This window comes from Manduca sexta, chromosome 5 (genome assembly GCF_014839805.1).
Source record: "Manduca sexta isolate Smith_Timp_Sample1 chromosome 5, JHU_Msex_v1.0, whole genome shotgun sequence".
In the NCBI taxonomy this organism is placed as follows: domain Eukaryota; kingdom Metazoa; phylum Arthropoda; class Insecta; order Lepidoptera; family Sphingidae; genus Manduca; species Manduca sexta.
Window position 1 is genome coordinate 2,059,732 of NC_051119.1, and position 25,191 is coordinate 2,084,922.

Sequence of the window (25,191 nt, forward strand, 5' to 3'; positions counted from 1 at the left end):
ACGCGTGTATTTATAATATAATCATACATAACGGTGTATAACATCCCCAATATACGCTTAAACGGTGTTTTATCAGGCCTGAGTTATTAGAGGTTTATCAGGTGTTGTAATGTACCGGAAGTAACCAGCATTCGACATTCACAATACTGGATAATTTATAATGTATATGTCTTCGCGCAGTACATAGACGAGTGTGGTTGTGTGTAGTGCAGTAGACGAGCGCTCTCCGCGCTGTCACCGACGCGGCATATTGCCGAGTGCTGTTATGAGTAGTGCAGTAGACGAGCGCTCTCCGCGCTGTCACCGACGCGGCATATTGCCGAGTGCTGTTATGAGTAGTGCAGTAGACGAGCGCTCTCCGCGCTGTCACCGACGCGGCGTATAGCCGAGTGCTGTTATGTGTAACGCAGTAGACGAGCGCTCTCCGCGCTGTCACCGACGCGGCGTATAGCCGAGTGCTGCTATGTGTAGTGCAGTAGACGAGCGCTCTCCGCGCTGTCACCGACGCGGCGTATAGCCGAGTGCTGTTATGTGTAGTGCAGTAGACGAGCGCTCTCCGCGCTGTCACCGACGCGGCGTATAGCCGAGTGCTGCTATGTGTAGTGCAGTAGACGAGCGCTCTCCGCGCTGTCACCGACGCGGCGTATAGCCGAGTGCTGTTATGTGTAGTGCAGTAGACGAGCGCTCTCCGCGCTGTCACCGACGCGGCGTATAGCCGAGTGCTGTTCTGTGTAGTGCAGTAGACAAGCGCTCTCCGCGCTGTCACCGACGCGGCGTATAGCCGAGTGCTGTTATGTGTAGTGCAGTAGACGAGCGCTCTCCGCGCTGTCACCGACGCGGCGTATAGCCGAGTGCTGCTATGTGTAGTGCAGTAGACGAGCGCTCTCCGCGCTGTCACCGACGCGGCGTATAGCCGAGTGCTGTTATGTGTAGTGCAGTAGACGAGCGCTCTCCGCGCTGTCACCGACGCGGCGTATAGCCGAGTGCTGTTCTGTGTAGTGCAGTAGACAAGCGCTCTCCGCGCTGTCACAGACGCGGCGTATAGCCGAGTGCTGTTATGTGGTGCAGTAAACAAGTGCTCTCCGCGCAGTTACCGACGCTGCGTATAGCCGATTGCTGTTATGTGTAGTGCAGTAGACAAGCTCTCTCCGCACTGTCACGGACGCGGCACATAGCCGATTGCTGTTATGTGTAGTGCCTCACTGACGTCCGCTAGCTAAAATGCCGCAATAAAAAAAAATATCATACAAAATAATGCCCCATAATGAAAAAAAATAATGCTCCTTTCTAACTACAAGCGATATCATGACTATTTTATTCATATCACAGTCTTGATTATCGCCGATAATTAATAATTATTAAGAAATTATCCTAAATCTTAGTTTTTGTGATAACATTTAGTTAGCGGAAAGCAGCGCAAACGGGCGCTCTTCGCGCTGTTACAGACGCGACATATAACCGAGTACTGATTAGTTTCAGGCAATACAGAGACGTTCTCCGCATTGCAATTATAATAATACTAGACTAGTTATCTATATACCCAGCAGGCACCGTCAAAGCTAATGCTAAATATTATTTACATGCATAAATCATAATTTATCCATCCGGCGCCGGATGTGGGCACAATACAAGCGAACCGGAAGCCGAGCCGAAAACGTTCATTTGCATTCATTTGATATTCATTGGTCCTTTTATTTTGTAAATTCAATTGTAATTGGACGAATTCTGTAATGTGTTATACAGGAAATTAAACCATCTTTTCATGTTTCTTGAAGGCTATTCGCTTTTGATTTCCGAAGCGTGCCTGCAGGGAGAGTTGAGCAGTTTTTGCTTCCCGTTGAATTAAGTGAATAATTTAGTCGAAGAAAATACGAATACTTTTCAGAGATAATGGATCATTTTTAAATGGCAGCTTACCGAGTAATATGATACAACATGACGTATAGATTAAGTCTGAAGTTAAATAAAACTAGGTATTGTTCACGGCTCCGCCCGCGTTGTATACTAAACTAGGACTTACCAAAGAATAGTCAGGATTTTTTTTTAATAAATCATACATTATAAAGGTGTGTTGGTTGCTGAGACTGCCTTGGTGGCATAGTTATATTGCTCTGAATTTTTAGGATCAAATCCCGGGTTGGGCAGTGATATTTGGGTTTTTCTGCTCACTCTCAGACCACGAAAAGAAATTTGTGCTCGTTATGTCGATAGATTCCCCACTATCACATCATGAGACAAAACACACGCCTTAGGTGCCCTGGTTGCACCTCTGCCTACCCCTTCGGATATAAGGGCGTGATCTGTATGTTTATTCGCATAAATTCGACTCTTTTCTTACCAGGTATCAAGAGAAAACATAAGTAGATCGCTTGTAGCAATAAGGCCACCATCTATTGTATGTATTTATCGTACACCATGGATTTAAGAAAATGTATTAATCTTGTTTATGTGTCCCTTTTTAACAATGGTTAAATAAAGAGTATTTGTATTGTATTGTAAACATTTTTCTTTTCCGTATTATGTTTGTAAACAAAAAACACAATAACAAGTCCCTAAAAGAAGTTAGGAAAGTAAGTAACTCCCTATGCCTCTAATGAATGGTGCGTAAGCTTGGGATGCGGTTAGACGGCACTGATGCACGCTTGACACGCGCTGGACATCTTACTATTATTTTAGTTAGTTACTTATTAAACCATAAAGTCTATGAAGATGTCTTAATGCTTGTTAGAAACACATAAATCAACAAATTTGGGTGAAATTTGGCATAGAGATGGCCAGAATTCAGTTGTGTCTGCGTTTTTCTCAAAAACTAACTAATATGCAAAGTTAAAAGCCTGTTACAGACGAAATATTGCTTTTTGACGTTTTCCTTTTCAGGGGCAGGCAGAGGTATATCATCTTTTACTCCGGCCGGCTCAACACTGAGTCGTAAGGCCGGTGACTCCAACATAACCGTCCTGTCACCTCTTCAGGCTGAATGGCAGTAGTAAAACTGCGCTTTCTCCGCGAAACCAAATAAAAAAGCAGAGGTATATGATATGGACACTTTACACACTATGTTTAATACCATGGAACCGAGGTTTTCGCCAGTGACTGTCTCGGTGGCTATGTTGTAATTGTACACGATACGAGTACGACTACTACGCTGAAGTCCTAGATTCGAATCCCGGGTATGGCCAAAATAATTATGAATGGTTTTTTCCATCTTAAAAATTATAGTTTCAAATGTCAGGAAGTTGGCGGAGTAATCCCTGCCTTGGAAAGCAAGTGAAACCGTTGGTCCTACACCTGATCTCTCTCCAGTCATGTCGGATTGTCGTCTCACCGGACTATGAGAATGAAGGAACAGAGTGCACCTATGTAATACGCACACACTTGTGCACTATAATAACTCCTGCGTACTTGGCTGATCTCGGTTGAGATTAGCCGCCATGGCCGAAATTCGGTTAGAAATAAATATTAAAATTGTGCGTGACAACATAATAAACGTAAAAAAACACGTTACGTTTTAGTTATCAGCATCACCCCGTCCTTATCTTTACTGTAACTCACACCGAGAAGTGATTTAGGGACTTGGCGGAACATTAGTAATTAAATAAATTGGATTATCTTGAAACACGGAAATGTGTTAAAAACAGTGGGTATGACGAATTTCTGAGACTTGTAATGCAATGAGAACGTGGTGTGAATATTAAATACGTGGAATTTTAGATCTGTGTGAAAAGAAAATTCTTAATGATGTGTGGGTACTGTTAAAACAAAATTCAAGGAATAAAGTTACTATTTCATAATAATATCAGGCCTGTATTTTATACTGTCCCACTGCTGTGCACGGGCCTCCTCTACTACTGAGAGGGATTAGGCCTTAGTCCACCACGCTGGCCTACTGCGGATTAATAGACTTCACACACCCTTAAAATTCCTATAGAGAACTTCTCAGGTAAGCAGGATTCCTCACGATGTTTTTCTTCACCTTTAAAGCAAGCGATAATACACTAAGAATACACACATGATTTTGGAAAAGTCTATTTTAATTCTAATTCGGGCGGCAAAATTTAAACCATAATAATAAAATATTACGAGGGTAAGATAGTACAAACATAATTAGTATTTAGAGAAGATAATGCATCTCACAAACGCTGTAAACTATTCCACCAGACGCACAACAATTAATAGCCGCAAAAGGCTGTCACTTGTTTGATATTTGCTTTAATTGGATCTATAAGTTTTAACCTATGTATTCAGCATAAGTAATGTATTTAATAATGTATTCAGTATTGACGCAGCGTAGGCAGGCCCCCCACGAGATGGACCGACGATCTGGTGAGGGTCGCCGGAGTACGATGGATGAGGGCGGCCCAGAACCGGTCCCTATAGCGCTCAATGGGGAGGCGTATATCCAGCAGTGGACAATTCCCGGCTGAAATGATGATGATGATGATGAACCTATGTATTCAATTGGTATTTGATATTTATTCATTTATAATGAAATTGTAACAGGCCGATGTCGATACATTATAGATATTAAAAAAAAACTAATATGATGAACTTTATTAGAGCAACAGAAGCCAAAATATCAGTTTTTTGTCCGTCTATATTCGTACACGCATCACGCAAAAACTACTGCATGGATTAAATTGCCGTTTTCACATATGTATTGCTAGAGATATAACTCAAAATATACCCTCCGTTTAAATTATTTATTTATACTTACATGCAGAGCAGTATATAGGCGAACTTATTGCCAAAGGCGTCTTCTACCAGTCGACTTTAGGTAGTTCAGAGATAAACAATGTAGGTTTCCTAGAAAAGTATAAAGCGGGAATATTATCCCAAAAAAACTCTATCACGCAGATGGCGAGCAAGAGTTGTTTTCGAAATAGAAAACGACATATCGACAGCACACGTGTCTCGCTATTTACATGCTAGGACTTAGACAAGATAAGAAAAAATGTATTACAATAAAATATCCTAGCGGTGATAGCCTAGTTGGGTGTGGAACGAACTGCCGAGACGAATGTCTGCAAGTTCAAATCCTAAGGACGCACACCTATGACTTTGCTAAAATTATGTGTGTATTCTTTGTGAGTTATCGCTTGCTTTAACGGTGAAGGAAAACATCGTGAAGTAACCTGCATATCTGAGAAGTTCTCTATAGGTATTTTGAGGGTGTGTGCAGTCTACCAATCCGAGACCAGCGTCGTGGACTAAGACCTAATCCCTCTCAGTAGTAGAGGAGGCCTTGGGCCCAGCATTAGGTCAATAAATAAAACAGGACTTATATTATAACCTAGCGAAAAACTAACCGCAAAGACTTAAGTAAATACATCTCTTCTACGGTCCAAAAACTTTTTCGAATCCAGTCGCTTGAGGAATCAACACTTTATATTAATCGGCCTCCTTTTACCACAATTAAAATATTAATAAAAGCGGCGAGCTCGACTCAATGAGTCGAATCGAATCGTCTGAACAATTTCACGATCGGAATCATTGCGTAGCTCGCGGTTTCATACAGCTTTCGCCTGCGAGTCCGCTAGCGTGAAAAAGATTTTCCGGGATATAAAGTAATCTAAAATGTTATGTTTATGTAATTTGTGTTTGTTGCAAAATAAATTTCTTTTCATTCTTTTCTTTCTATTCTTTCTATTCTTTCTTTTCTTTCTTTTCTTTCTTTTCTTTCTTTTCTTTCTTTTCTTTCTTTTCTTTCTTTTCTTTCTTTTCTTTCTTTTCTTTCTTTTCTTTCTTTTCTTTCTTTTCTTTCTTTTCTTTCTTTTCTTTCTTTTCTTTCTTTTCTTTCTTTTCTTTCTTTTCTTTCTTTTCCTTCTTCTCTTTCTTTTCTTTATTTTCCTTCTTTTCTTTCTGTTCTTTCTTTTCTTTCTTTCTAATTTTTCTTTTATCGGTTTAGTAGTTCTTGAGATTAGCGTGTTCATACAAACACTACAGCTTTGTAGTGATAGTATAGATTAGTAGCGAAGGGTCCATATAACTCGATTCCTGCTTCCCTTTATATAGAATTTAATTGTCATTACAACGATTTTTTTATTGCTTGGAATAACGAGACGAGCTTGCCGTTCGCCTGATGATAAGCGATACGACCGCCCATAAACAGTAGAAACACCATCCAACACCTTGAATCACAAAGTATTGTTTGGTATTCTACCGCGCTCGCCATCCTGAGACATGAGATGTTAATTCTTATTATGTCCACTAGCTACAATGTTCTTCAAATCGGAACACAAAAGTGACTACACATTGCTGCTTAGCGGCAGAAATAGACATTGCGGTGGTACCTACTCAGACGGACTCTCACATATGAGAGACCAGTAAATTTGCAAACTGCATTCATGAATATTAGTACCTATATGTTGTGTCGGGTTCCATTTGGAAAAATTTCGCTTTTCGTTACTGGTTTAATTTCTTACCATTTTGTACAGCAATATTTTTATAATATTACTTACATGATTTTTTTTCTTTAAAATAACATTGCAAAAGACCCCTTAAAAGCAGTTAATCCCTTATACAGGCTGATGCTAATAAAATATCCGTAAATAACAACCTTTCAAAGGGTGTACCATTAAACCTCCACAGCGCGGCGTTTGTTACTATAAAATATTACTGTGAAACGCAATAACTAGATAATAATAAACAGGGGAGGAAAAATGTTCATTGGCCGAATCGTTATTTATTGAGCGGTAATATTTCTTATGTAAGTTAATTTCTTTCGAAGTCTAGAACATTATTTTTTTATATTATAATGTCTTTGTAACTGTCTTAAAAAAAGGAAGAGGTTTACAATTCAACTGTTTTTTTTTTCATGTTTGTTTCCTCAGAACTTTTGACCGGGTGAACCGATTGTTATGATTATTTTTTTTATTTGAAAATTGGTATTTCCCGTGTGGTCCCATGTAAATTTCATTGTTGTTGAACCCTTGACTTCGTATATACATCAGAAAACTCTTAAAATGATGACGTCAATTATGATGTCAACATATACTGATTTTTACTAACACAAAAAAGCAAAAAAAAAAAAACAATAATATATTGCCGTGTAGGTTTTAATCCAGAGTCTGGAATTCGCAGGCTATATAGTGAAAGGCTCGTCATGGGACGGAATACACATAGCGAAAGAGTACACTGGTTGCGCCTCTGCCTACCCCTGCGGGGATAAAAGGCGTGACCAGGTGTGTACTTAAATTGTGTTCTTTCAATTTCCATCGCTCCAATGTTCTATTATAGCATAAAATCTCACTATATACTTTTACGAGCAAAAGGAGAATTATATTCAAAATCACCTTATTATTATTGATACTTAAAAATAATGAAAGATCTTTATTCCCTGAATATGACCTAAAGCTATATGTATGGTTATTGTTTGTACATAATTGATTATAAAAAATAATAAAAATACCAACCTTGTATCATATACTGTCCCAATGTTGGCAGGGCTTCCACCACTGCGAAACACGTTCTCACTATAATTAGCACGTTCCATACATATAGGTATACGTATAAGTATTTTCAAGACGGCATTTAATAATCTCTCCGAAATACCCACACTTACCCTTAGCCTTTGACTGAGGGCGAACTATTGGAAATCTGACGTCTAGTCTGCGGCCACCCAGGCCGATAATATTAATATACGTAATATCTTACGTGTCCCGAATCACGTAGATTTATGATATGATATCCGACAGCATGATTTATAGATGTTTAGGTAGTGTAGTTGATTGTGTATGGTGTAGCCAAGATGAGCGCGTTCGCGCTGTCACCGACGCGGTGTAAAGCCGAGTGCTGTTATTTGTAGTGCTGTAGACGAGCGCTCTCCGCGCTGTAACCGACGTAGTATATAGCCGAGTGCTGTTATGTGTAGTGCAGTAGACGAGCGCTCTCCGCGCTGTCACCGACGCGGCGTATAGCCGAGTGCTGTTATGTGTAGTGCAGTAGACGAGCGCTCTCCATACTGTCACCGACGCGGCGTATAGCCGAGTGCTGTTATGTGTAGTGCAGTAGACGAGCGCTCTCCGCGCTGTCACCGACGCGGCGTATAGCCGAGTGCTGTTATGTGTAGTGCAGTAGACGAGCACTCTCCGCGCTGTCACCGACGTGGCGTATAGCCGAGTGCTGTTATGTGTAGTGCAGTAGACAGGCGCTCTCCGCGCTGTCCCTGGCGCGGTATATAGCCGAGTGCTGTTATTTGTAGCGCAGTAGACGAGCGCTATCCGCGCTGTCACCGACGCGGCGTATACCCCAGTGCTGTTATGTATAGTGCAGTAATTACAATTAATAATTAATATATTACTAGTTATCAATTACCTAAAGATAATTGCTATGATAAGCTGGTATATTACACGGTAATATAGTTTTCAAATACGTCTACTGAACATTTTAAGCACATTATTCAGTCTACAATGTTCAAGGTAGACTGAATAATGCCTCTCGGAGGGTTATTTTCGAGCCTTCATAACACTGTCACAACTATCATTAATATTGGCCCGGCCAGGTGATATGTTTGGCGTCGGATGCGAAAGTCGAGACAATTTAAATTGAACCTTCACGCATTTCCTTCTAAATAGGGTATTGGTTAACTTATTGACACAATTAAATTACATTTAAGTGTCATATTTCCTACATCTATATTCCAAACTTAAGATATTTTTATCTCTTTGTTTACTTGTCCAGATAAATCTCCGAAACACGCACACACACAAACACACACACACACAAAGTACGCCTTTTATCCCTAAAGGTAGACAGAGGCGCAACTTATGCATCCAAGCACGGACTTAATTATTTCTTTACACAATAAAGTACTGTATTGTTATTGCAACATGTCATAAACAAGAAATAAATAAAACGATGGATATTACCACAAACCACGAAAAATCTTTAAAAAATTTTAGAACTGAAATATCTTTAAAAAATTAAGCCAATGTTTATAAATCAAGTGTCATCAAGCGTTTCACACTTTATTGATCTTTTAATACCGCTGTATATTCCAGATGTAGTGACGCAAACAAGAATCAGACGTACATTATCTAACTTCAAATATTGTTTTAGTTCCAACTTAGTAGTAAAAATTGCGTTAATAAGGAGTCGAGTATTCGTCTTCGAAGTTTGAATTTATCGGCCTCTAAATTAGCATGGGGCATGGGCCCCGGTTGAAGCCCTTAGATCCGGCCCTGTATCTATCAATAATCTAATACCGTTCAGTGGTTTTTCGTTTATTCAACCAAACATCTAAATTTCTTCAAAAAGTTTCGAATTTATTTTATCATTTAGAGCAAGAATGTATTCTTAAGCAATAAAATACTAAGCCTAAAAGAGATCACTATAATTTTCATTTCACATTTTCGAAAGTTCTAGACTAAATTGCAAGTTAAACCTAAGGATTAGCACCGTATTGTTACTCTCTATCCAATCCTTTGAAGAAGCGAGGGTATACGTAATTACTTTAAACTTAAAGAAGTGTTAAAGCATGTAAAATAAATATTCAAATAACGTCAAGAAAATATAATGGTAACAGAATTTCTATTTTTAAACGACTAGACATTAGGAATTTGTTTAAAACGAGCAGGGCAAAGTGACCCCGCTGTACCTGATGGTATTTGTAGTGGGGTCCAATAAAATATCGACTGACGAGAGATGATTACCCCTCGGTAGTCGACACAATTATGCCGGCCTGTTGGGACCGGATATACATAGACTAACCCCGGAACGCAACAATGTAAAATGGTTGCTAACCGGGCGGATATAAAATATATTCTACCAGCAAAATTCTTATTGCATTGGCGCCGGTGTTTTACATTTAACTCAAACGATGTCCCACAAAGTGCTGTATTCACAGTTACAACGCTTTCATTTTACTATTTTCGTGAATTCGCTTTGTCAGTCCTTGTTACCTTCGCTGTTAGCTCGTCAGTATCGTGTTCTAATAACAGCTAGTTAAGCCCACTCCGCTGTACCTCGGAGGACTGTGTCGCTTCATGAACATAGAATGAATTAATTGATGCGGTACATTTACGACAGTATTTAATTTATGCTCGCGCACTGGACATGAATTCTATGTGGTCTCAACACTCGCTCCTGAGCTCTAATCTACTATCGCTCGTCGCGCCACCGGCCCGCGCGTCACATACTACGCACCCTCTACGTGGTCTCACAACACTCGCTCCTGAGCTCTCATTCACTATCGCTCGTCGCGCCACAAGCAGGCACGTCTTACACTACACCCCTTCTACATCGTCTCACCATACTCGCTTCTGAGCTCTCATCCATTACCTTCTGCTCGTTGCTCCAACGGCCCGCGCTCCACTCTATACTCCTATAAATTATAAATCACAACTTTAGGGTCCTATTTACTCTCGTTTCCGACCTTCTTGTGCGCGGTCTCAAATTTTTATCTAGCGTTATCTTGATTAATGACTGCAGTAAGTAACGTATGCCGAGTCCAAGCCCGATGGCTCTGCGTCGGTTGTCATGGCAACCGGCTTTCCACCAATGACTAGAATCGTGGCTAACTGTGAACTGTCGCTTTGTTAAACACGTGTCTTTTAGTAGTGCATTTACAGCTGTCGTATTTTAACGCCTTTGGCATCTTGTTCGGCTGCATAATGGCGTGAATATTGCGAAATCGATGTATTTCTTAGAAATACATCGATTTCAAAGAGAACTGCCATTTTTAAATGAGCTATGCTGAAATTCGATATTTAAGATTTTTATGGGTTTGCATCTTTAATACAATTCTACAATTCATATTCATTTCTAATACATGGTCTATCTGTGTCTTCCATTTCATGAAAAACCTTTCAGCTTGTTCTGTGTTCACCCTTTTCTAGCAAGATATGTCATACAATTCTATTGAACATGGATAATTTCAGAAGTTCAAAACAGAAATTTCCTTCACACAATTCACTGTTCAATTCTCTCCACTTTATCCCATAGTCGGCTGTAATTTCGCCGACGATGCAGCGGTTCTATTGTTAAGCGAGATTTGCATCCGAGGGTTAATGTAAAAAAGCGTACACATTGGACCCTAAACTTATAGATATTCAGATGTATAGAAGAGGTCGGCAGCGAACCAAATGCTCACTTAAACTTGCCAGAATGCTTCTAGGGATGAGTTGATTTATTATATCGATAAAAAAATCGATATTTTTGACAGCTATATGCTAAGAGAAGCGGCGATAGCCTAGTTGGGTGTGGAACGGACTGCCGAGACGAATGTCCGCAAGTTCAAATCCCAAGGGGACACACCTCTTATTTTTCAAAAAAATATGTGTGTACTCTTTGTGAGTTATAGCTTGCTTCAACTTTGAAGGAAAACATCGTGAGGAAACATGCATACCTGAGAAATTCTCTATACGAATTTTGAGGGTGTGTGAAGTCTACCAATATGCACTAGGCCAGCGTTGGATTAAGGCCTAATCCCTCTCAGTAAACGAGGCCCGTTTCCAGCAGTGGGACAGTATATAATACAGGACTGATATTATATGATAAGATGCTTACGTTGCCTGACAGTATATGGTAAATATGACTAGTAAATTGCAGTAATATCCCCTTAAAATTAGAATTAAAAGTGTAATATACTGCGCTCGTCATCACGACGTATTAGACTTTTCTTTTATAGATTTGAGTGACGAGCTTGCCGTTCGCCTGATGGTAAGCGATACGACCGCCCATAAACAGTAAAAACATCATCTCATACCTTAAATTATATAGTATTGTTTATTCACTGCGCTCGCCATCTTGAGATAAGACCGAGTCTGCGACACAACTGACTTTTATTAATCTACCCGCCATTAATATCATAAACAACGTTTCATATCTCACAGTGGATAGTAACACTTTTATTCCAAAAGCTTTTATGTGGAAGGCGCTGTAAAACCTAAAGAATAACAAATAACTGCGTACAGAAATTTCACTATCAATACGAAACCCATCATAATACATATTAGGAACAATTTTAAACTGAACTTCAACATTAATAAGATCAGTTTTAGATGCTCAATCTATGATTCCAAAACCTCATGGTTTTACTTGTAGAAGCAAAAATACATATTGCAGTGTCCTATACCCTACGTAGTTTGTATACTAGAGATTGTGGTACGATATATGCTAGTGGACAAACATTAGAATATATTTAATCGACTCTGGCACATCCCTACGATCCATCGGAGCGCGTAATCAGGTGACTGCCGCCCTGAGCCCGAATAACGAACGAAACTGAATTGTTCCTCTTGTGAACCCACCTTTACAGTGCCAGTGTTAGCGGACATTCTTCCGATGAAAACGTTCGTCTTCCTGACTTTTAAATAGCATAGGAAATCTAGAAAGCAGGTTCCATGAAGATAAGTGGTCTTTTCGGACGTTAGACACCATAAAAATGATCTAGGTATAAAGGAAATAACAGCGTATTGAATTCTCACTAGCTATATAATATAACCTATCCACCATACACAAGGTATTAAAACCCGCCATAGTGGCCCACGTAAGTGTGTTGCGGGATCAGCCTGTGTATACCCGTTTCTAATAGGCCGGCATAATTGCTTTGACTGCTGCGGGGTAATTATCTCTCGTCCGTCGACTTTCTATTGGACCGCACTCCACTTACCATCAGCTGCAGAAGGACCATTATGCCATGCCCGTATGAAATAAAACGGTCTTGTGGACACAGGCATACATAAGATTTATTGGTAAAGCTATGACGTCCCTTCTAGCCGAATCCGGCCACGGCGACCAGTCCCTTTGAAGATTAGTTAAGTACACAGGAGATATTAAAGTGCACAAGTGTGTGCGCAATACACAAATGCACTCTCTGTTCCTCCACTCTCATAGACCGGTGAGACGGGAATCCGACATGACGGAAGAGAGCAGGCGCAGGACCGACTTTACGTGTATTTCGAAGCACGAGGGTATCACACCGCCAGCTTCCTGAATCCGCTGCGACTGAGTAATTTTTAAGGTGAAAGAAGCCAGTCACATTTATTTTTAGACCAGCTCGAAATTTAAAACTAGGATCGTTAGTCTCTTGTTTTTATTTATAAAGAGTATACCGCTATAACTCTCGCCCTACCGTCATTCGCCTCGTCACAAGTTTTTCGTTTGTCCCCTAACGGTCTATTGCGCAGTACAGGAACCTCCTCGAACTGGACCAATAACTTTAAATCTCTTAGATTTTAGATTTATATGCATTAGCTTTTCTTCGGGTACAGGTGATTCTAATAAAACAGCTGAGGTTCGTGTTGGTGTATCTGAAATATTTGTGGAGTGATAATTTCTTATGTTTACGCGAATGTTAGACATTTAAATAAAACTATTATTCGGATTTCTCGCGGTTTTTATACCAACCCAAAAGACCGGCTGCCAGACTTCAAGATACTGTGAGCTCATTCGGCATAGATCGAACCGTCAACAGGTAAAATTTAAAATTATGTATAATTGTAAAATGTAGGTAGATATTGTAACATTGACTTTTCAGACGACCAACACTTCAGTCCGCCCCGTGACCATGACGGCTGCAAAGTCTTCGAAACGTTGGGAGAAGATCACAATATAAAAACCGCAGAGAAAAAACTGTTAAATAGTTTTATTTCAATTGAGGAGTAATTTGTTGGATATGATGAAAAATGTGAGTTTTATTGTAAGTTGGTTCGGTCTGGAGACAGTAAATGGCCAATTAGCCGAGAGTTCGTGGGCTTGACTCCCGTACAATGCAATACTGTTTTTTGATTTTTTTTCAAAACAATTAAAAACTTAATCCAGAAAAGATTAATGTAGGTTTTAAAAACTGTCTTGCATACAGAACCAGAGACCACATAGTAGTCGTTATCGCAATACCACTACGCCACCGAGTCAGAAATAATTGAAGTCATCTATGCATTCAATGCACTCCGATATATTCTATCTCGTATTTTTCTGTGATTTATTTGTGTGGTTAAGTGGTCTCAGAGACTCTTCAGTATTGAGTCCTTGTTTAATCAAAATGTCGATTCTGGTTCACCGAAGTCGCGGTTGTTATAGTTTCATTTATCTATAGACTACAGATAAATTGAACGAAGCAGAACAAATCGACTATTCTGTTTTAAGACGAAAATAGCTTATATAAATTATTTTTAAAGGACATGATAATTGCTTTGAATAAAGAGACGAGGTTGGCATTTGAAATTCGCATAATTGTAAACGTTACGACCGCCCATAAACAGTAGAAACACAATCCAATACCTTGAATTACAAAGTATTGTTTGATATTCCACAACGCTCGTCAACCTAAGACATGAGATGTTACGTCTTATTATGTCCAGTAGTTACACTGGCTACAATGTCCGTTAAATTGGAACTCAACAATGACTACACACTGCTGCTTGCCGCCAGAAATAGACATTGCGGTGGTGGTGGCGACCTACCCAGGCGGATTCTCACATATGAGAGACCTACCACCAGTAAAAATAAAACATTTATTATTAAAAGGTAAGTTATGTCGACATCATGATTCTGCTAGTCTTGGACTATGCTTAGCTTGTGTCTCGATATTTATTTATTTAATATTTTGGAAAAAAGAGCACATATTAAATATAAATAACAAAGGAATGCTTGATATGGTACATGGTGGTATATGGTAACACATGTATGAAATAAGTTAACAATAATATATGTGGTACATAATATTTTTTTTTAAGCACGGCAAAGTATCTCCACTGCTGATGGCATGTGACTACTATCATCATCATCATCATCATCATTTCAGCCGGGAATCGTCCACTGCTGGACATATGCTTTCCCATTGAGCGCCACAGGCATCGGTTTTGGGCCGCCCTCATCCATCGGACTCCGGCGACCCTCACCAGATCGTCGGTCCATCTCGTGGGGAGCCTGCCTACGCTGCGTCTCCCGGTTCGTGGTCGCCACTCCAGAACTTTTCCGCCCCAACGGCCATCAGATCTACGAGCTGTGTGCCCTGCCCACTGCCACTTGAGTTTCGCAACGCTAAAGGCTATGTCGGTTACTTTGGTTCTCCTGCGGATCACCTCGTTTCTGGTAGTAACTACTATGCCGGCCTTTATATTCACAATTTAACACACGCTTTCTTTTACCAAGAAAAAGACTTTCAACACAAAGAAATATAGTTGATATTTCCAAGTAGACATGAAACACCATCCCCTTACTAAGATAATAAATTAAAGACATAAATAATCCTTGTCCAGTGCATTTATCCTGCAAGCAGCCATAATCCTCAACCCAATGGCCATTAAAACTTTCCCCAAGTATTCCTTTGAAAATGTTTGTTAAAAACATCTTAAAAGTGTGATTTAGTGACCATAAAATTACATGGTAATGGTAGGTGTTTGAGATAATCCTGTGAGATATACTAGAGGGAAAGTTTGAATGAAGAAAGAGCGGGGAGGTACTACCCTTACTGGTGGTAGGTCTCTCATATGTGAGAGTCCGCCAGGGTAGGTACCATTGCAATAAAATCTCTCTGTAATTTAAAAAAAAAACTGGGAGTAGGTGTGTATATGATTGCCTCGGCTCTTTCGTAACTTGATATTATAATATATGGAAGCTGTTGTGGATAATGTATATGGGTTAACTTCTTTTAATTTATAAGTAAAATTGTATTCTGTTGTACCTCTAAAAAAAAATGTAGAATCCGTTTTTCGACCCCACCCAAGCTGTAGCTAAAAAGCTATGCAACTTTACCTTTTCCATTTCAACTAAGACGTTACAGCATAGTAAACTGTTACTGTAATGTAACCCCATTGGATGTTTATCTAAATATTATGTTTCTCCGTCTAGACTGAATAAAAACATTTCTGGGAAGCTTCTCATTTACAAATGGGTACAATTTCATTGTGGCGTAGTTGTAATTGTACAATCGGCCAAGTTCGTGCTAGTACACTTCCAAATACATTTTGCTTGACCGGTTTAATGTCCCGAGATATTTAGACACGCCCCTGTCTCATATTTCACCAATTACGACAGTTTTGGAGTTGTGCGAAAGGAACAGCAGATAACTCTTATTGTTTACTATAGTTGTATTTTACTGATTGACGACGCGCACGCAACTATTGAGTAACATTTTGCTCACAATTATTTTTCGTTTACGGCCATCGATATCTTGCCACTACGTAGACTTATGTTCGTTTACTGGAAGCTTGATTACTTAGTCGCCGACCTGTCCTGTGACTACTGCACCATGGATTATATATTCCGTGAATTAAATCTTACGGTAAGTAAATCAGTCATACTATACTCGATAAATATTTTAATATTAATTTTACCTAGTAGATGTTAATATGCGTGGGAAAAAGATCGTCACCGCAGAGAACTAATAATTAATATTTTCGTTTTGAGAAAATTGCGGTTTATGGCTTTTTTTAAATTATTGGTCATCATAATTAATTATATTTAAAGCCAATATAAACTACCTCCTTTTTAAGCTCTTTTAAATATAAGTTATTATAATATTATTGAGTTTTGATGAATACTTATACCTTTAATTGTGAAAAACGGTCTTCAATATGCTACTTATTATATTTTATATTAATCCTTAAGTTATCCTATCTATCGTAGGGTCAAATAGGATTACTGTCATTGGTGTGTTTTTTTTGCCAAAAAATTAACATAGTGCTATTAATCAAACTTATAGTAATCTTTGTAGTATGTTATTTAAGTTGCTTTACGTATAATGTAATGTAAAAATATTAAAAAATTATAATTGAAAAACTAAAAAGTACTCAATGCAAAAATAAACTACTTCGGCGGGTATGCTCACTATAGTTATAGGTGTTACCTATCTTTTCTTGACTTCAGTTAAGAATTCAGAGTTTTGATATTAAAACAGCAGTAGCATTTAGCGTAACTTTTACCGTCAAGTTTTAATAGTAATCACTAGTTTAATGTTGGGAAGATATTATGACAGGCCGGTAAGCCTTTTAGTCCAGTCAATAAGCTCAAAAAGGTGTCAATTTGTGTATTCCAAAACATATGTTTGATAGCTCATTCGATTTGGGATGTCGTCTTGAAAAATAATCTTTAGTGTTCATTGGCACTTAAAAAATACAATTGTTATTAAGAGGATAAAGAGGTTCTTTGATAACTTAAAAAATATTAATATTTAAGAGATAAGGAGAAAATTTCCAATTAAAAACAGTCACAACGCCTGAAATTCTGTCCCCATTATTAATAATTATTATTCGATGCCAAAAATATAGACGAGTTTAAATAATTTATGTATAGGCGGTAATTTGTTTTTATTACAGTAATATTGCAAGGCCAACACTTTTATTGCTGCACATGTGCAGTTTAAAAGTGTAAATATTTCACATAAAAGGGTCTTCGTTAGAGCACGAAATTTTTTATGTTTTTATTAACCCCCGTTCCACGTCGACGCCTTTATTGGAAAGCGGCGTCCATTCTTTATTGAATTTAGATGAATTTAAAGATTTTAAGTAGTGGTATTATGATTTCTTACTAGAGTAATCAACTATGTCGGCGCATTTGTAAGATCCGTTTATAGACGTTTAAGTTCTACCCAGAGGTTTCTGTTATTATTGTTTCTTTTATAACAACATAATATGTAGCACTTAAATTAAAGTAGAATTACAATCCGATTAAATGCAATTTAGGATTTTTATCTCAATAAAATGTGTGCAATTATGGAAAATAGATCAGATTTTTTTTTTACTTAATATGGATTATTTCGTACTTAACCCACGTATTTTGTGTCGACCGCACAGGCGTTCTGCTCCCATATAAATTTTATTGTGTTGGCACTGTAGTCATTACGTTAAAATATTATTATAATAATAGATTTTAGTAATTAATATATAATTTAATTGTATTACAGAGAACCACCGTCTCTCGATGGATACACTAGGATGCGGATGAGAGCTCCATCGCTGACTGATCCAGTGCGCACCCTCAACTCAACCTGCCTGCTCAGCGTGTCAAACTTGTAATGAATACAAATAAATCATATCACTGAAGTAACAAAAAATGTGTTTTATTTACATGGCCTTTCTACGAAATTTCATTTTACATGTGTATCTCATTATTTGTTGCTATTGCAAATATATTATCTGCTATATTCTATTTTAACTTTCGATAATATACAGCGTAGCGATGTGTGCGTGAGCCTCATCGACTGGTTCACAAAACGAGCCTATTGAAATAAATCATTTTATTTGAAAGATTTGATTGTGAGATTTTAAAATTTTTATTTAATTTAAATATTGCACTTAAAATGAACCCTTTGCAAATATAAACGTCATTACATTTGGAAGGCATCCCAAAAAAAGTTAAGTAATCAAAAATCTTGTTTAGTTATCTCTGAAAATAATTACTGCGAATAACATGTTTGTCTAATTTTCTTATTTTTTTAAATTTTCCCTTTATATCCTCAAATAATAATAATAATACTTACTTATGTCAAAAAAAAAACAGGTAGTTATATCTTTTGACGAATCGTGAAATGATTTGTATGAATTACTCAGCCATGACATTTCTTTCTTATTTTTCTTATAAATGAAGGCTCTAAAATTATTATTGTAATGACTCCAAGTTACAAATTTTTGGCACATTATTATTCAATAAGTTTGAGGTTGGTTGGAATTTATTCGAAACAAAAAACCAGCACCCATACAAGAAAAGGACATGTGCTTTAAAAAGTAAATAAAATGTTCAAAAAAGCATAAAGAATTTGGAGAAAAAATATCAATTTCTAATAATGAAATGAATAACAATAATTTATGATTATGTATTCACATAATCATAAATCATTGTTATCAATCATTCGATTGAAAAAATTAAATAAACTGAACTATTTAAGTAAATTTTACAATTTAAAAATTCAATCATAATATGCAGCTATTAAATCCAATAATAAATTCAATAACTGTAAATTGATTATAGGCTTTGAGTTTTAACTGAGCGAAAACTAAATAATTGGCTAAAGAAAGTAACTAAAGTTTACAAAGTGGACATGTGCAGCAATAAAATGTTAGCCTTGCAAATATTACTGAAATAAAAATTCAAATCAACGCATCATCAATCAACTTATAATCTTTAAATGCCTCTAAATTCAATAGCATAACAATATACTCAGTTTAACGATAAATGCGTCCACGTAAAATCGGCGTCAATACAAACATTCATAAAAATGCGCTTTTTAACAAACCATTTTTATGTGAAATATTTATATTTTTCAAACAACATCTGCAGCAATAAAAATGTTGGCCTTTCAATATTACTCTAATAAAAGCAATAAAAAGCAAATTACCGCCTACACATAAAATCTTTAAACTCGCCTCAAATTAAATAAATAATAATCGTTGCATACCGATAAATAGTCCAATTAACTACTTCAAAAAGTTAACTAGTTCAAATTTGGATGGAAAAAAGGTATTTCGTTATTAACTAAAAAACTATTCATATTTAAGATAAAAATAGATCATTAAGAGGAAATTTTAGAAAAAACAGTATCTCCAAGAAGCTAATTATTTTAGGTCAATATTACATATTTGTAAATACAAAGATTGGAATAAAATGTTATCGTCTAAGTTTTTGAAATTAAACAACATAATAATTCAAATAATGAAATCTATTAACTATGATTTATGATTATAATATGAATCGAATAAACTGAACGAATTGAATAAACTGAACTGTTTTATTTTTACGATTCAAAATTCAATCATAATATGCAGCCATTAAATTTATTTAATAAATTAATTATAGACTATGGGTTTAAAGAGACCAAAAACTAAAACAAAACGGCTTAAAAAGTAGCTAATCATAATTTACATAGAAAATACAGTTGTGACAAAATATATGACAGACATTGGTTTAAAATTAATATTTTTGAATACAACATAAACTTTGGTTTGTTAAAACATAAAAAGAAGGTAATCAGACACATAATATAATATAAAATAACTAACGTAATGTCGTTTCTCATTTATTAATAGATAATGCCAAAAATTCAACAATAAAAACACTGTAAATCGCGATTGTCTCCAAACTATAAAACTTTTGTTAATACGTTCTTTAAGCCGACGATATGCATCTTACAAGTATAGGAATTATCGTCATAGCATAGACGTGCGCGCATCAATTTTAATTTCGTTTTCTATTATACACTCAGCAGCGGTTCGGTGGTGTTACGTAACGTCATTGCAAGTAGCCAGCAGGCCAACGACTAATATCGATCTATGCAATTGATCCCAAGCCCCACCTCCCAAACGTAGTAAAAAAATTTTGCCAAGTTATTTTCACCCTTAGGGTGGTCGAGCGTGAACTTGGCCGATTGTACATGGTACAAGTACGACTACGGTCCTGGGTTCGAATCCCGGGTCGGGCCAAAATAATTTTGACTGGGTTTTTTCATCTTAAAAATTACTCAGTCGCAGCTCGGAGTCAGGAAGTTGGCGGTGTGATAGCCCCGTGCCTCGGAAAGCACGTAAAGCCGTTGGTCCTGCGCCTGATCTTGCTTCGGTAATGTCGACTTGCCGTCTCACCGAACTATGAGACTGAAGGAACAGAGAGTGTACCTGAGTACTGCGCACACACTTGTGCACTATAATATATCTTGCGTACCTGGCTGATCTCCGTTAAGATTGGCCGCCGTGGTCAAAATACGGCTAGGAAGAGGTGGGGTTCACAACAGTACTAAATAAAATTCTTTACTCCTAAAGAGGCCTACAAGGTGGACGGACGACCTGGCTAAGGTCGCAAAAAGTCGCTGGATGCAGACCGCTTCCAACAGGTCGACGTAGAGATCCTTGGGGGAGGCCTATGTTCAGCAGTAGACTTCCTGTGGTTGAGATGATGATGATGACTCCTAAAGAGGTATAGTGGTATAGTTTATTTCATCCACGAAGACGTGCCCCACTTCATCTAATGGCTTACAGTGTGCGTGAAGAGTATGAGTGTACACGCACTCTACAATGGAATGCGTCGAGACATGTTCTTGGCTCAGTCCCCTTAACCCGCTACACCCCCGCTCAAAAAGTAGTGGGGCGCGTCTTCGTGCAGAAATTGACTATAATAAAGAATTCTATATACAGTTAACTACAAACTTTTTTTAGAAATACATTTCCTATGAAGTTAATTTACATCGAAAACATTCTGAAAACGAAAGATTTTTAGAAGAATATTTTTTACCTTTTTTTAACCGACTTCAAAAAAGGAAGAGGTTCTCGATTCGACTATATTTCTTATTTATTTTTGTTTCCTCAGAACTTTTTAATCAACAATGATATACAAAATTCAACATGTTGCCATTATTTAAAAAAGTAATTAAAAAATATATTTATGAAAAAAAGCAACTATGGTGCTAAGAGGTTCGAATATCTTTGTTGATTTAAAATAAATAAAGATAAAAATATAAATATTTATTTAATCAAAACTTTCTAAGTAATTCGTTCAACAATATCCAGTTGATATCTTAGGATTTTGAGCACAGTAAACACAATAATAATAATAATAATATCAGCCCTGTATTATATACTTGCCCACTGCTGAGCACGGGCCTCCTCTACTACTGAGAGGTATTAGACCTTAGTCCACCACGCTGGCCTAGTACGGATTGGCAGACTTCACACACCTTCGAAATTCCTATAGAGAACTTCTCAGATGTGCAGGTTTCCTCACAATGTTTCCTTCACCGTTAAAGCGAACGATAAATTCACAAAGAAATTCTTCTTTGTAAACACAATATTTCGACAAAATATTTAGATATTGCTATGCTTAGGCATGGCACCCCTAAAATGCTGTTCAGTCACAGAACAAAGGATTCAGTGTTCATAGGGAGTGAGTTCATAATGGATTACAGATGATATCAATAATTGTTCATGTTCAAAACCCATGGCCAGTATTTGACTATCTTTGGGTCAATTGGCACGTATTCGGCTCTGAAATACGATATTTCAGGTCGATTACTGGAAACCAATATTTGTGTTACAGAACACAGAACAAAGATCAGTTATATGCGAGTATGTATTCTGAGCAGCTTTAGAATACTTCTAATCGTGGCTTTAAATATAAAGTATCTTGTAACAAAAAAACGCAATTTGAAAAAGGTAAAAGATAATAAAAAGTTTTTTTTTTATTGTTATTTAAAATATTTTAAACCGTTTATTTTTCTACACACACATAAATACAACAAAAATAAAAGCATAAAAAGAAACAAAAAAACACACGCACTTTCATTCTTCTTGTATGATGTGTGGTTATGTATTATTTGTACAGTATTAATGATTTCTTATGTTTACGCGAATAAGATATTGATATAAAACGATATTACGGATTTTATCGCAATTTTTCATATTATCATTTTCTCCCAACGTTTCGAAGGCTTTGAAGTCTTCATGGTCCACTCACGTAACGATGAAAATCATTATATTATAAAAAACGCGATAAAATAGTTTTTTTTTTAATTGTACGAAATTATTTTGTCATAATAACCTATTATTTTATATATTTTTAAGTAAACAAGACCTTCCGCATTACTTCGTGTTTAAAAATAAAAATATTCTAAAAACTCTCCAAACAAGACAATGCCGGTATTTTTAAATGTTACGTTGCGAAACAGGAGTGCAAAACTCATAACACTTCTGTATCTCGTATTAATATTTGTTTAGGTTATGAAAAATGTTTAGACATCTGTACCTGCATAGCTGAGAAATTGGATGCATCTAGCAAAGTTTATTGCGGGCTCTCTCGTGAATTCATATTTCTGCGAAATAAACTGAGTTATTTTGTTAAAAATAAACGGGTTAAAGGTCTGTTCACACTGCCACGTGAAGCAGTTGTTGCTGCTTAAAAATCTTTTTTAGTGCTAGATCTCTCTCCGAGTGCCTCGGGGACGTAGTTGTACTGCATGCGCGATATATGGCAGCGCTCTGGGGCCCTGGGTTCGAATCCCGGGTCGGTCGGTCGGAATATATATATATATATATATATACATATATATATATATATAGCATCACACCTTTTCCCCTTTTCAATGGTACTCAGAGGTGTAACTCCTCAGCGCGATAGTCGTATCATGAGCGAAACACAACTATGCCATTGTGACGGTCTATTTTTTACTAACACAAAAAAGCAAAAAATAAAAATAATTTTAACAAAAAATTAAACCGCCTTCAAAACCACTCAAAACCAAAAATAATTTCACATAACAAGCATATATTGGATACCAATTTTGGAGTCGGTGCCTAATTAAAATTGCTAGTTAGCTATATTTGTTGCATAATCCATCTATGAGCTAAATTTCTTTCAAATCAATTAAAAGGAGTAGGTTTTCCTGTACTACTAACAAACTTACACAGTAAAAGGTGTAATACTAAGCACATGTATGGTGTTTCATCTTTTTATTTCCTCTTCTTTTCTCATGATTGAAAACTATGATTGTAAATGTAGGCGAATGCACGCTGTACGCCGTTATTTAAGTATGAATCAATGTTCTCTTTTATTTCCTATCGCTAATTTTATTTTATGCCGCTCCAGGTTTAGTCGATTGGATTTCATCTTATCCCATGTTAACGGTGATGTGCGTGCACTAGCTTATATAACTATTGTGACTATGTACAAGAAAGACTTGGAAAAAATGTACAATCTAATAATTGCCATCAGAAAAAAATGTAGATCGCATTTATGCATAGTACCTAGGTATGTTGTTCAAGTTCCCTTTCGAAAAATGCCACCCTTCGCTGTTAAACAACACCCTGATGTTTATTTCTACCATGCAGTATCCATGCGCAGTTGTGTTCTGGTTTGAAGCCGGCGTAATTAGGGAACATTATGATACATAACATCTCATGTCTCAAGATGCGCAGAGAAATGCCATGCAGTTGGTAATTAAAATTTTTGTATGGTGTTGCTGTATATAGGCGGTCGTATCGCTTACCATCAGACGAGCGGCATGCTCGTCTCGTCATTCAACTGGAACAAAAAAAAACATAAATTTGGGATATAATACCAAGACAAAAACACCGTCTTCAAATAAATCACAGTCTTTAATTTAATGAAAATAAACTTAAACTACGTCTTTATAAAATTATCACGTCTTACTTCCCTGACTACGCACACGACATCTTATTTCCCTACCCCCTTTCTCTCTCTTTTGAATACATCCCTCTCACTCCCACAGATCACGTTCCGTTTCCCACATAAATTTTAATAAAGTGTTTTTAAAAAATTGATTATGTTAGAATTAGATTTGCCGTCTATCATGGAGCCGACCAGATTTAATAGCAAACGATTTGGTGCCTTTCAAATTTATAATACAAAAAATAAAATAATTCAGGAGAATCTTCGAAATAATTTAATACGAAAATAGTATACAGAAAAAAATATTCCAATATTTGTGTACATTGCCTTCTTAGGCCACTTATTGAAATAGGTCAAGTGAAACGTGCGTGTAAATCAAACTAAAGCGGAAACGGATCTGATAACGTAATAAATATGGCGCGCATTCGACCGCGGACTCGCTAAATATTGCCTCGCATCTGCACGGGTGTGTTCTGCTTGCCACCATGTAATTTAACTTAGTATAAACAGCTTTTTCTCGCGGCTCCGTTTGTGGGAAAATGATTTTCCGGAATAAAATTCCCACTTTATTTTTTCCAGGGATAAAATGGAGCCTTTTTGAAGTTAGATTTCTAGCAGTACTTCAAACTACCGTCAATTCCATGCAGTAGGTACTTTTAGCGTGACGGGTGTAAAAATAATTTTTAGATGTGTGTATGACCTTAAAAAATTCTAAAAACTGTTGTTCTAATAAAGTATCACTCACATTCGTTTTTCAATATCTATAATGTACAGACAGCGGCTTAATACTTTATTTTATTAAATATATTTGATGCGTGGTATTTTAGAAGTAAACGAAACAACCACTGCGCTGATTTGGATGAATTTTGACACATACGTAAACGATTAGGATTACCCTAAAATAGACTACCTTACTGGAATTAAATGATGAATCTCGCATGCCGCTCGTCTGATGGTAAGCGATACGACCGCTCATAAACAGTAGCAACACCATTCACAACTAACAAAGTACTGTGTGGCACTCCACTACACTCATCACCCTAAAACGTAAGGTGTTAAGTCTCATAATGCCCAGTAATTACGCTGGCTGCAATGTCCTTTGAATACCACTATATGGTTAATAATTTGTTAAACGCTCTTTTT